Raw genomic sequence first — 13,480 nt, 5'->3', positions numbered from 1 at the left:
GGAGGTGGTCAAATGGTAGTAACGAAGAAGATCAGCGGGGCGACTCGGGTGGCGATTAGGTTTTCCCCGTGCCGCCACCCCCTTCCCCTGCTCTCCCCTCGCCGCCACCTGAGGATCTCGCCGGGCTTTTTTCCCGCGCGACCGGGAAGGTGGCGGCGAGGCCTCTGGCGCTCCGTTCCTGGCGGAGGTCCCCGGATCTGCGGCGGCGGCCCTTCTTGGCGAGGCAACGGCATCCTCCTCGGCTGGAGCGGTTGCGGGTGATTCTGGTCGGTGTGCTCGACCATGCGGGTGGTGAGCCGCCGGCGGGGGTTGGATTTGGCACGGAGTCCCCCTCCTCGTCGGATCTGAGGATTGGTTCCCTCCTGTTTGACTCCCTCTGCACCCTGTCTCCAGTCTCTAGTGCCATGCGCGCCGGATCTGGAGCTGGTGTGTACTCGGTGGCGAGGTCTAGGACTGCGGGAAACCGTTGGGTGGCTTGTCCGGCCCGGCGGCAGCGACGCCATAGGCACCGTTCTTCCTCCTTGGAGGTGCAGCCGAAGGTCCTCCCTCCCCACCCCCGTTCCCCCCTCCCGGGTGAAAGCCCAAAATCTGGCTAGGATTGGGCGGCAACGGCGCGTCTCGTGATGTGCTCCTCCTTGGAGGTGCCGCCTGGGGAGGGATTGTGTTCGGGTGAGGTGGGTCAAAGGTTGGAGCTTTGGGCGGCTATGGTTGTCTGGTGGCGGCGGTTCCGTCGGGATTTGCGTGGCTGGCATTGTCTCCGTTCCCCTCATGGGTGGAGCACACTGGTTGCGACGTGTTTGTCACAAGGCTAGCGGTACGGCGCCTTCGATCCGGCGGTAGGGGATAGGGTTCCCCTTCCCAGCAACTGCAACACGTCCCGGCTGTGGGCTCCCGGTTCTCTTTCTTCAACGGCCGACGAGCCTTGCTCCTTGACGTTCTGCGGTCCTCCTTGATGTCCTTGCTGGCCTTTCTTCAGCAGCTACTCCCGGTGGCTTTCCTGCAGCTTACTGGTGTCCTAAGTTGCGGCAGTATGGAGGATGCTGTGTGCTCATTGGCTTTGGGGTGGTGCTCTGTAGTTGCCCCAGGTCTCGAGGTCGGCACCTCTTCTGCTCTAGGGTGAGCGCTTCTCGGGTCTGCTGGGTCGACGCCTTTCGATCCAAGGCGAGAGGGAAGGGCCCTCTGCGGCACGAGAGGAGGAAGATGCTTCGATCTCTTCATCCTGGGCGTCAGCCCAGTTCATGCCCATACTCTGTTTTAGCAGGTCCTCATCCTGCTTGGTGGTCGCTTCCCTTGGTACCTGTTTGTTGCGGTCTTCTGCTAGTGCAAGCTATGGGCTTTGTTTTAATTTTTCTTGAAGCTTGTGCGCGGCGTTGAGTTGTAAGCTCCCTAGAATGCTCCCTTGTATCGTTGGGCCGATGTGGTCTGTTGTGCGTCTGTAATTCCTGGCCGGTTAATGGCTTTGTTACTTCAAAGTCGGGCTCTTCGCGAGCCTTCGTTCTAAAAAAAATGAAGAAGATCAGCGAAATCTGTGACGTGCCACGCAGCAGAATTCAAACGAGTGACTACAATGGCGTTGCACGCACCTTTCTGCCGGACCATTCTCCACCGATTTTCCACACACAACATTCATCTAGTTTTAAGGCACACCACGACTTTTCTCCACAAAAGGTCTATAAATAGCGGCACTTGGCGCCATAATCTATCAGGCACCACTCAAGATCGTTCATGAAGCCATACATGCCCACGGTACTGAGAGCCCCGAGGGTGGTGGCCATCCTGGCCGTGGTTCTGGCGACGGCGCTCGCCACTGCCTTGAACGCCCAGCAGTGCGGCTCGCAGGCTGGTGGCGCGACGTGCGCAAACTGTCTCTGCTGCACCAAATTCGGGTACTGCGCGGCTGCGGCGACCCTACTGCGGCGCGGGCTGCCAGAGCTAACGTAGCGGCTGCGGCGGTAGCCCCACTCCCCCGGCGATCACGGCGTGTCGTCCATCCTATCTAGGGACCTCTTCGAGCGGCTCCTCCTCCACCGCAACGACCGCCAAGAGGCCTGTGGGTTCTACACCTTCCACACCGCCGCCGCAGCGTTCTTGTCGTTCGGCACCACGGGGAGCACGGAGACGCCGAAGCGGGAGGTGGCGGCCTTCCTCGGGCAGACCTCCCACGAGACCACTGGCAGGTGGCCCGTGGCGCCCGACGGACCGTACGCCTGGGGCTACTGCTTCAAGCAAGAGCAGGGCTCGCTGGGAAGCTACTGCGAGCCAAAGCCGGAGTGGCCGTGCGCGTCGGGCAAGAAGTACTACGGTTGCGGCCCTATCTAGCTCTCATGGAACTACAACTATGGCCCCGCGGGGCATGCCATCGGGGTGGACCTTCTCAACAACCCGGACCTGGTGGCCACGGACGCGACAGTGTCGTTTAAGACGACGTTGTGGTTTTGGATGACGGCTCAGGCGAACAAGCTGTCGTCCCATGCCATGATCACTGGCCAATGGGCCCCATCGGGCACGCACAACGCTGCTGGCCGGGTGCCTGGTTACGGCGTCATCACCAACAACATCAATGGTAGGCTGGAGTGCGGTAGGGGGCAGGATGACCGTGTTGTTAACCGGATCGGGTTCTACAAGCGCTACTGCGATGTCCTCGGCGTTGGCTATGGTAACAACCTCGACTGCTACAACCAGAGGCCCTTCAACAGTGGGCTCTCGGTGGGGCTTCCATCACAGTGACAACATACCAAGACGATGAGTGAGTCCTCCATGCATGGATGTATGAATCTGATCACCAATCAATAAGCATGAGTAAATAAATGGATGAATAAATTTCCCATTGTTGTGTGAGTATCTGTCGACTCGATGTAGAGTTTGAAAATGTTGCCATCTTTATTAAAATAATATCCTTTCTTGTTTGTTGTTGTTATTGATACGGGAAACACTTGACCCAACATTGATTGCCGTCATAATACTTGGATCTTGAGCATTTTTCGTGTTGGATATAAAGATATATAGATCTATGCATCCATGGTTTCAATTTCTTTTTGACCTTGGAAGTAACTTCTGCCAAACGGAATTGAGGGGTGAAAAGTTGAATTCTATGATCAATATGAGGTCAACACAAGTTCCTCATCGTCTAATGAATTAGCAGGGTTTTGCCTATTTGGAGACACCAAGCGTCACCAAGAAGGGATTTGAGCCGAATTGTTTTATTTGGACAAGACACCAGCATTATTGTCAGAAACATGTCGCCACGATTCTAAAACCTACTACACAAAGTATCAGAGATGAGAATCCCCTCCCTCCACCTCACATGACCAAAGCAACAATCAGAGCCGGAGGGTAGGTGATATGGATCTTGTGGTGCCTCTGATTAATATCTAAGGTAGCTTCGAAAGTAGACGAGTTGGTGTAGATCGTACTTGAACTCCCTTGAACCGTAGATGAACGATCCCGCGACCGCCCACGAATGATCCCTCGAAAGGAAGACCGAAAGCATAGCCTATCTACTTGGTTGCAAGCGTACAGTCTTCAGTATCTGGCAGCACTTCGCTATCCAAAGTTAATTGTCACCGGAGAATTAGAGGGAGGAGATTAGAACCAAATTGTGCTTCTCATTATGAGGATTAGAGGATCTAGGGCAACCTCTAGTTGGTCAACTAGGACCAACTAGAACTAGAACTAGAGAACTAGAGGAGGCTCCAAAACTTGTGTATCCAAATAGTGCAAAGGCCTCTAGTATATATAGGTTGGGGGAAGATGGACGTCATACAAGGAGGGAAGGAATCTGTCACGACAGTTGTCCTCGAAACATGACTAAGGGGTGAGGCCATCGTAACAACGAGGCGACTTAAACGGGGTTGATCGGAATTGAGAGATGCGAGTTTACCTAGGTTCGGCTCCTCACAGTAGAGGTAAAAGCCTACTCATGCTTGATTTCTATTGATTGTGGTGGTCTCGATTAAAAGGGCGCTATTTCGCTACCTCTGTGTCGAAAGCTATCAAAACATCTGTCCCGAGAGTCATCAAAACATCTGTCTTGAGAACTTGTCTTTCTAAGGAGCCTCTTTTTGATGACCCAGGGACACCGTTATATAATAGATGAGTCCTTGGGGTTACAAGAGATTTCGGGTTATACCCAAAGTCGGAGTTAAACTCCAAGTCCTCTAAGTTCTCCGTGTCTTCCAAGTTGGGGGTCTCCGTCTTGTATTTCAGTTTCTATTGGACGGAACTTTGCCTAGGTCCAGATCTTGTAGCAAGCTGGGTCCGTAGCATGCCGGGTCATGCCCTCACAGCCAACTTGTCCCGGGGGACTTATTGTTGACACCAGATTTTGGCACGCTCAAGAACTTAATTAGTATGGCCTCAAATGGAGAAGTGATCTACATAAAAAAGATTTGTATTGTCGATATGAACATCTTTGAAGTTTGGGCCATCGCCATCCGATATCATCTCGAAGGCCGAAGTTGTGTTCGAAATAATGAGATTTTATATTCAGAACACTATTCAGCTCATTACGCCCCTAAGACCGCCTCGTATGGAAAAATGAACTACACGAATTGTCTTCATCTCGTCGAAACTATCGAGTTTCATATAAAAATCGTTCCAATTTGAATTCGTATGCAAAAGTTAGAGACATCGGAATGCAGCTCTGTCAAGAGGCAGAAAATGGCGCCCCCTACAAGACGCCCTGTCTGATGGCTAGCACGAGTATAGCCTGTTTTGCGCGCGGTAGCGCGAATAATAGCCTGTTTTGCACTAGCAATTTGGCCCTCAAGATGACTTCTGATCAAAAAACGTTGAACATGAAAGTTGTTCGTCTCGTCGAAAGGGTCAAGAGTGCTTCTGCACTCGTTTCCATCCGAGGTTTTTTACCACAACAAAAAAGACCCGCAAGATGCAGCCAGTTTAAACCAAACAGTTCTGAAAAGTTCGGACAAAACCAATCCGAATTGGACTAGGGTTTTAGACGTGAATCCTAGCCTTTTCTTTGCACGGGAAGTCCAGCCGCCTCTTATATACCTAAGGGGTGACGGCCGATTGAACAACACACAATCGATCAATTCATCTACCATTTTTTATCTTTTATCTTTTCTCATTAACCCTAGTTCTTCTTCTTTCTCGTTCTTCGTTCTTTCTTCTTATTGCAAGGCGGCGAACCTCGAGGCCCTAGGCGCGGTCAGGCCGACCTAGGGCAGCCCATAGCCGCCGCGCACCCTGACGGGGTCCCTCCCGGGCGTGTGGGGTTTCGTGTCTTCAAAAGCACCCGCCGGATTGCCTGTGTACCGCGCTTCCGGACAGGTCTCCTTCAATGTGAGCTGCGATGCATCACCCTCAGTGTTGGAGGTACACGGTGACGTGTTCGTGTGCGAACACACTTTTTGGCGACTCCGCTGGGGACGAAGCTTTGAACGGTCTCCAGCCCTTTCTTGTCAAGTTGCTGCAATCTACAAAGGTAATATGAATACCCAATTCCCTTTTGTAGATGCAAATAATCCGTATGTTGTTGCTGGATCACCTAATGAGCATAATGTATCGGCTAGCCCTAGTTTTATCAATCATGCATCTAATTATGCACGTGGGCCGATGCAAAACAATCTTCATGCTTCAAATTGTTATGATTTTAGCAACGTACAACATATGTATCCAAACTCTCATGCATCGGCAACCCCACAAATCCATATGCCGATTTACAACATGATGGGTCTGGTTAATCAATTTGAAACACCTCATGTGAAAATTTCCAATAGCATACAAGAAAGTGATTCACCTTTTTATTCATCGGCAACTAATTGGCAATATTTGAATCCAACCTTGCCGATGGATGGGAGAATTGGCCATGCTACTACTAGCTATTCGGCCAGTTACTCTCAACCATCATATGCTACACCTCATGTTAGTAATTTTTCAGCACCGTATTTAACTGTAGATGTTCATAATTTGGCCCCACATCTTCATGGTCATAGCCGAATAAGTGAAAATTTTACAGGAACACATGTGCCATCATCAAATAATGCAGCATATAATGCATACTCTACGCTATTCAAGAATTTTGGCAACACTCACGAATCATTGCCGAAAGAATCTGGAAGTATTGCGGAGCAATCCCTTCCAGAAGCGGTTGTGGATGCATTAAAAAAGAGCTTGGCACAAAATAAGAGAATTAGTGCTCTTTGCCTTGAACAATATGAAAAGGGATTGTTTCCTGATTATGCTGCAATAAAGGCTAGAGTTTTGCAGGAGGATGAAACTTCATCAATTGATAGTATTGGTGAGAGAGCTTATGGTTATACAGCAGTGCATACACCTCCACCTAGTACCGCAGCATATTATACACCCCTACACAATTGCAAAATTTCGGCAACACTAACTCTTCATTCCCGACATATCCTAAAAGCATTGGGGGGCAAACTAATCTAGAGTGGGCTGAAATTGAGAGTGGAGTTAAAGCTTTGCACGATAGGGTGCAAGTACTTTGCCAAGAGAGAATTGATAGGGAATTAGCTCAAAGAATAGAAGCCTTGCCAATTGATATAATCGGTGAAAAGAATGATGATTCGGAAACAAAAAGTGCTTCGGTTGAAAAAGCCGAATCAAGTAGTATATATCCCGAATCCATCACATCTAAAGAGGCAAACATTGCTGAGAAAGGGCATGGCAAGCATAGGAAAACAATGGTGCATGATTTTTCTGATGTTAATGGAACCTACTTCCTGCCCTATGAGTTACGTGCCATGGAAATTGACAAGCTTCAAGGGCAAGAACAAGTACCAGAACAAAGTTCGGCCGACAAAAACCTTTTCATGCAATGATGCATGAAATCAAGAAAAAGATGATGAAGAGGCGTTGGGGAGCCACCCAAAGATGAAGCAAGATATTCTTCAACTCACACCACCATCATGCTCTCCCAACATATTTGAAGAGGTATGTTTAGCAAGTAATTTACCTATTTTCAGATTTGGTCAAAACTTTATTGTTGATGCATCTATTAGAAAAATCTTCTTAAAAAAATTTGAAAGACCAATGAAGAAGGGTAATTTACTTGTTAGCAATAAAATTGTTATAGAACATATCGATCAACCCATTGAGCCATTTATAAAGACCGATACCAACTTATTGTTGCAATCAAGGCTTTCCTCATTGCTTTATTTAAAGTTCGTATCTACATGGGTAGCTTTGCTTGTTTAATACTTGGCTTAGTCTTGGTCTCAATTGAGGTATGCATGTTGTAACTATTTTTGTTTCAGAACCATAAAGCCAAGGTTAGGTTATTTTCAGAAAACCGATGCTAGTATAATATCTTATCCAATGACATCGGCAAAAGAATGCAAAATAGAAATCATAGCCGAATGGGGTGATACAAAATCTGAACCATTTGTTTGCTTAACTCCAAAGCCGTTTTCACAGCAAGATCGGCTAGAAAATAAAAAAATTACCTTCAATTCCATTATGTGTGATCAAATCTTTGAATTGTTGTTGAGAAATAATTATATTAGAATTCTTGATCACCATGTTAAGTCATCTGACTAGGGACGAATGTATTGTAAGTTGCATGATTCGTCCAAGCATAATTTTGAGGATTGCAACATGTTTCATCAAATAATTAAATCCACCATTGATAAAGGATGATTGAAATTTGTTGAGACACCAAGAGATGACCAGTCTATTCCGATTGGTCCCGATGGCAAATTTTTTTTGCATCGACTGCTTCAAGCCGATCCACTTAAAGAGAAGGTAAAAACTTTAGGTGATGAGATCAAGCTTTCAAGTAAAGAAGTTGTGGAAGAGCATAATGAACATAATCTTGAGGGCGAGAATTCCATCGAAGCTACAGTGGAGACATCAAGGACTGGGCGGCAGCAAGCAAATCAAATGATCGACGAAGCAAACCAAAAGAAAACAAAGGCCGAAATAAGCGCAAGTGTAAGAGATCAAGAATCACCTTCGCTGAACTATTGGATACATATCAAAAGAAGAGTGAAAATAAGAATACTTATCGGCCAAATCATGCAAAGAAACCAAGATCACCCCCAAGGCGCAAATATGAGGATTGGCATTGGCAAAGTGAGAATTTTAATGCAACATATTCATATCCTTATTTTGGGACGCTAATGCCAATGTCGTGGATGCCTCCCTATGCTCATATAGATCCATATCCATCGTGGGACATGTATGATACAAGGGCACATTCTTCATCTTATTTTAGACAATCTCACCAATATTATGCAGCTCCGAAAAGATCAACATTTGAACAATCACATGTTAAGGACAGTTTCAATCATAAGGAATCGGTCCAGAACTCAAGAAGGAAGAAAGAGTTGGTCAAGCAAGTTTACCGTGCTAAAAGAGATGGTCGTAAGAGTGCAACTTCAGATTTGATCTCAAATGAAAAAGAGCCAATTAATGTGTTGACATTGGCTACTAAAGACAACGAGACAAAGTAACCAATTATTGAGAGTCGAAGTGCCAAATCTGAAGAAAATAAGATGAGAGTGCACAAGGCCAGAAATGAATTAACATTTGTCAAAGCAGAATCACAGCCAAGATACCTGCTCGGCTTATCGTATTGGCAAAATAAGAATTTACAAAAACTTAGTGCACAAGAACTTGAAGAAAGGAACATGGCATGGATTCCTAAAGGAAGTGCTCAAAATAAGAATTATGTGCAAGATTCTGTTACAAGAAGTGCGGCAAGTTAAAGGTGAAGAAGGAAAAGAGTGAAAACTATGAAGGACCAAGCCGAAGGTTTCAACATCTTTGGTCTGCCCATTATCCATATTCTTCAACTATGTCATTAACGCCTATGCCATGGAATTCGTCATCAGGTATGATTGGTAACCCTCAATGGGTTTATTTTAATCTATGGATGCAATATAATTTCATACGTCATGAAAGGATATTACCAAGTCACTATACATTTGATTAGCTACAAGTTTGTTGTTGATCCAAAGGGCCGAAATACTTGATTTGTTATTTCATTCGTTTATTTCAGCTATATGTGCTTTGAATGAAGTTTACATGGTAATGGCCGATATTTATCTATCTTCCTAAGAGTATGTCAATGCATGTACGGTGTAATATTCTAACATCGTCCTTAGTTTGATTGGAGAGCGAGACAAGGCAAAGCAAGGATTGGAGGAAGTTCATTCTTGACTATCTGCAAAATCCTAGTGAAGGGGTGAATAATATGGTTCGGAGGATGGCTTTGAGATACATATCTATGGAACATTATCATCAGATTGTTATATAAGTTGAGAAGTTTTCACCCAAGGTGCATCAAGAGGTTCAAATAAGCAACGACTGATATATGACTATCGTCCTAAGCAAAGACATGGACGATAAATAACTATCGCCCTTATCATAAACATGACTGATATATAATTATCGCCGTGAGAAATACAAATGGCCGATGGAGTGTTGACTTCGTCCTTAGAACAAATACATTGCAAATTATTTTTCGGCACGCAAGTTTTGCCGAAAAACAGGGGGCATGTGTTGACACCAGATTTTGGCACGGTCAAGAACTTAATTAGTATGGCCTCAAATGGAGAAGTGATCTACATAAAAAAGTTTCCTATTGTCGATATGAACATCTTTGAAGTTTGGGCCATCGCCATTCGATCTCATCTCGAAGGCCGAAGTTGTGTTCGAAATATAGAGATTTTGTATTCAGAACACTATTCGGCTCATTACGCCCCCAAGACCGCCTCGTATGGAAAAATGAACTACACAGATTGTCTTCATCTCATTGAAACGATCAATTTTGATATAAAAATCGTTCCAATTCGAGTTTGCATGCAAAAGTTACAGCCATCAGAATGCAGCTCTATCAAGAGGCAGAAAATGGCGTGCCCCACAAGACGCCATGTCTGATGTGTAGCGCGAGTATAGCCTGTTTTGCGCAACGTAGCGTGAATAATAATAGCATTATTTGTACAACCGATTTGACCCTCAATATGACCTCTAATCAAAAAACGTTCTGCATGAAAGTTTTTCATCTCGTCGAAACAGTCAAGATTGCTTTTGGACTCGTTTCCACCCGAGGTTGTTTACCACAACAAACAAGACGCGCAAGGTGCAGCCAGTTTAAACCGAACAGTTTTGGAAAGATCGGACAAAACCAATCCGAATTTGACTAGGGTTTTGGACGTGAATCTAAGACTTTTCCTTGCACGGGAAGTCCAGCCGCCTCTTATATACCTAAGGGGTGATTGACGATTGAACAACACACAATCGATCAATTCATCTACCACTTTTTATCTTTTATCTTTTCTCCTTAACCCTAGTTCTTCTTCTTTCTCATTCTTTGTTCGTTTTTCTTATTGCAGGGCGGCGAACCTTGAGGCCCTAGGGGCGGTCAGGCCGACCTAGGGCAGCCCATAGCCACCGCGCGGCCTGACGGGGTCCCTCCCGGGCGTGTGGGGTTTCGAGTCTTCAAAAGCACCCGCCGGATTCCCTGCGTACCACGTTTCCGGACAGGTCTCCTTCGACGTGAGCTGCGGTGCATCACCCTCGGAGTTGGAGGTATACGGTGACGTGTTCGTGTCCGAACACTTATCTCTAGGCCAACTTACATCTAGGCCAACTTAACTCCAAATTTGACTTATGTCCAGGTTGACTTAACTCCAGAGATTACTTATCTCTAGGCCGGTCTTCTCTTCAGACCAGGTCTTTAGACACCTATTGGCTTCTCTTTGTCTTGTTGGCCTACCCGGTTGGGTATTCCCCTGACAGAATCCCTCCTTGGTGCGCCAGGCATACGGTGAGGGAAAACCCTCTCCGAATCCAATATGGCCTCCCGTCCAAGGAAATGGGGCGCCTTCCCCTATTGGGCCTATGTGGCCCAATTCTGCTTCTACCACCTGGCCTTTTAAGCCCTGTTGATATTAAATTAAATATAAAAGTATCCTAACAATTACTAGAGCTTCTATTATTAGTTTAATATTATCAGAAACATTTTCCACCTATATATTATTTATGGTAATACCCAGTATTGCCAGATAAACTTTGAAGCCTTTACGGTGGTCCCGACACTAGTGGAAAAAGTGCTAGCCACAACTTTTGTTAGTGGCGCCAGGATTCCCAGCAACGCCAGCAATATTTTCTTCAAATAGTGGTGACATCAGATAAATTGGTACGACATTGATATGAGCATACCGCTGGCATAGAATGTTTCTAGGACGGCATAGCTATTTTCTGAGTTTTTTCCCGTGTGCTATCGTTTTCTATGGTGTGGCCCATTAGGCCTACGACAACACTGTCATTAGGCCCATGCCAGTAAAAAATTCCATGTCCAGTAAAAACCATCAAGTTCGATTCATCACTACGAGCTCATCATTTTCACCCTTCTTCGTCTCCTCTTCTCGACATGCACCGCCACCACCGCACGACCATGCCGTTCTTCGCCGCCGAAACTACGCGGTCGCTGCCAACTCCGGCATGGAGGTGAGATCTCCCCTCTTCCCCTAGTTAATCTTCTTCCCCTCCCCCAGTGTCTCTGTCCACCGGTGGTGGATCTAATAGCCCAAAAATATTGATATTAGCTACTACTGTGAAGTTGATTTATTAGGTAGATGATATTGGCATGGCATTCGCATTGATTTATTAGGTAGACGATATTTACTAGAAACTGATATATTACAAATGTCATACTGGCATTTATAATTCAACCTAGTGTTCAATATGTGTTTTGTGTAGAATGGAGCAAGAACCACCATGTCCACTGTGCAAGTCAAGGTGCCGTACTAGCCTTTGTAATACCACGTTATATGAAGATTCTAAAAGTTAATTTTTTTGTTTTTGTTGCTATTTCCACTAATTCATTGTGTGTGTGTGTGTGTTTTTTTCTTACACATATCATCCCATGCAATGTGATATTGGCATTCAATGAGCTCACCGTAGAAATAGTGACCTTCGAAGCTCGTGGGGGGCCCTACACTATGCAAGTCTTCAAGCAGCCAAAGACCACCTAGGTTGGAGGAGATGAATGTGATCACTTCATCGCCCGCATGGGTCTTCATGGGGGTTAATTAATCAGCTTCTCCTTTAGAGGAGAAATTCCCAGGCTTACTGTTATTTATTTGGATTTGATTGTCGATATTGATGATCAGGATTCAGATCATGAGGATTCTGATGATGAGGATCCAGATCATGACGATTCAGATGACGAGGTGTCAGATGGTGATGAGGGTCCACTTAATGAAGCACTATATGCCCAAAGACTGAAGCTGAGTGATGAGGAATCTGGCAACCTCTGGGACATACTTCTGCTTAGTGAAGACTACATCGGGATGCCATTCGTGAACCGCCTCACAAGGACGAATATGAAACAAAATCATGGTATGTTACTTAGTGTAGTAATTAATTAGATGATATATAATCATGCTTAATTAGTGTAGTACGTAGTTGGATGATATGCTGATTGTAGTAATGTGATGATATATATGCTTAGTGCAGAAATAGTTTTATGTAGAAATTTAAATGTGCGTGTTGTGTAGAGATGTGATGATATGCTTAGTGTATGTAGCTATTAAGAAGATGATATGCATGTTGTAGTAATGTGATGATATGCTTATATAGTGTAGTATAACGTGATGATATATGCTTATTGTAGTAATGTGATATGCTTAATTAGTGTCTAGTATAATGTCATGATATATGCTTAGTGTACTTATTAATTTGATGATATATATGTTTAATTAGTGTAGTAAGTTGATGATATATGCGTAGTGTAGTGATGTGATGATAAATGTGGATTGAAGTTACCTACAAAGTTATCCGTGATGACATGCTCATTTATCATATCTAATGATTTTCAGAAATTACCTAAGAAGCTATTTGTGAGTTGTGGCATTTAGTCAGATGAAGAAGGCACAACTGGACTATGCTTTACTAGAAGGGGCTCCATCACAAGTTGTGCCTACGCAGTGGACATGAACGGTCGCACTGTCTTCAATCGGACGGGGTGGAAGAAGTTCCTTCGTGGCAAGAATCTTCGGGTTGGATAGGCCGTACTACCCGTTGTTACGAACACCATGCGCCATGACTTGAGGATCATGATCATCATCAACCTCATTTAGAATTGGTCGGGCCATTGATGTGAAGTGAACTGCTTATTAAGTATGTTAATTAGCTCGTGTTTGTGAGTACTTGTCATTTATCACTATTACTAACTACTAATTAATGGTCTATTAGCCGGTATTATTCTACTCTATGTTGTTATATATGTGCTTAGTTCTAATATGAAATGCTAAATGTTATATATGATGGTGGAAAATTATTATCTTTTAGCTGGTCGAAATGTTCGTGGCGTGCAAAGTACATTGCACGTCACTACCTGTGTGGTTATAGTGCTGGTGTTTCCCATCTGGCACGCCATCAACCATTAGAATACTGCTTGCGTGGCCACCCATGTCAGCACTATTTTCTAACACTGGCGCCATATTGGTGGCGTCGGGTGTCCACGCCAGCAAGGCACTTTTTGGCACGC

General features: G+C 45.2%; 1 pseudogene; it reads left to right on the top strand.

Annotated features, from left to right (window-relative positions):
* Positions 1-1,725: 1,725 nt before the first annotated feature.
* On the top strand, positions 1,726-2,778 carry LOC119369021 (annotated as a pseudogene).
* The last annotated feature ends 10,702 nt before the right edge of the window (positions 2,779-13,480 follow it).

Source organism: Triticum dicoccoides, chromosome 2B (assembly GCF_002162155.2).
Source record: "Triticum dicoccoides isolate Atlit2015 ecotype Zavitan chromosome 2B, WEW_v2.0, whole genome shotgun sequence".
NCBI classification, from domain to species: Eukaryota; Viridiplantae; Streptophyta; class Magnoliopsida; order Poales; family Poaceae; genus Triticum; species Triticum dicoccoides.
This window is presented reverse-complemented; position numbering and strand designations above follow the sequence as displayed.